General features: G+C 40.7%; 1 protein-coding gene across 1 annotated transcript in view; it reads right to left on the bottom strand.

Moving 5' to 3' along the window:
• KIAA1549 (KIAA1549 ortholog) overlaps window positions 1-1,124 on the bottom strand; it is an 85,512-nt gene that overhangs the window by 24,508 nt on the left and 59,880 nt on the right. The window lies entirely within an intron of this gene.

Raw genomic sequence — 1,124 nt, 5'->3', positions numbered from 1 at the left:
AACAGGAAGACTATCAGAAACTGGAGATGTTCACCTCATCTGCAAGAGTCTCTCTAATTTCTGAGTCGTTTTGTATTTTTTCTTTTTTCATATTGTTCAATTCCACAACATGGTGCAGCATTCACGTACGTCAGTTTTGTGAGCGTATTTGAATTGCTACAGGACACCCACTGGTTTTCAGAACCATCATGGTCCGTGTCGACAGAGGTATTTGTACTAAGTGTGGCCGACAGGGCCTGCCTTTTTAGTAGAAGACACATATTTGTAGTCAATGAGCCTGTAGGGAAGAGCAACTAGAAAATAGTATGTGGTTTTTTTCAAAGCATGGTAGCCCAGTTCCCCAAGCTGAAACTTCTGGTATTATTTGATGGCAGAATGCCTCAATGGCATGCCAACTTTTTATGAGAAAATAATTCTCTTGAAAGTTGATCTTGCAAACCTAAACTTGTAAGTTTGCTGTTGTCACTTTCTAATAAGTGTTACATGTTAATCTTCATCTTCTTTTGCTTTTCTTCCAGAGATATGAAGACTATGGAATGACTCCTCCATCAGGCCCATTGCCGAGGTAAAGTTTTTGGGAGAAAATGCATTAGGACTTCCTCACATCGACTGTTTTTTAAAATTTTGTAAACTCATTTCTCTTTGCTAATATGAGCAGATGCAAACCTCTGAGTTGTGTGTTCTCTTGAGTTAACCTGAAGAGGAGAAAAAAAGTTGAATTTTAAGTTCTGCTTCCACAAATGACAGGCTAGATCATTTGCTGAGGGCGTCTGGAAAAGCCAGACAAGATTAAAATAAAACAAAATAAAACCCACATAGCTAACAGGCGAGGAAGTGGTATGGGGCCAGGATCCAGGTTGTCCAGAGAAAGGAGCCCTGCCTTTTGGGTGAACTTTTCCCCAAGGGTGCCTGCTGATCCCAAAGGAGGTGACTGAGAAGCTGAGTAAGACTTGGGGCAGACTCCCGGGCCTTGGAGTCTTGAAAATTTGACATACCGGAAGTTGTGGGATACATCTAAAACCACGCTTCGAGGGGACTTTGAGGCCCTAAATGAATCAAAATATATTTGAAAAGAAAAATGGCTGAATACCAATGATCTAAGCATCTGTCTCAATGTAAAAAAA

This window comes from Suricata suricatta, chromosome 2 (genome assembly GCF_006229205.1).
Source record: "Suricata suricatta isolate VVHF042 chromosome 2, meerkat_22Aug2017_6uvM2_HiC, whole genome shotgun sequence".
Lineage (NCBI taxonomy): Eukaryota > Metazoa > Chordata > Mammalia > Carnivora > Herpestidae > Suricata > Suricata suricatta.
This window is presented reverse-complemented; position numbering and strand designations above follow the sequence as displayed.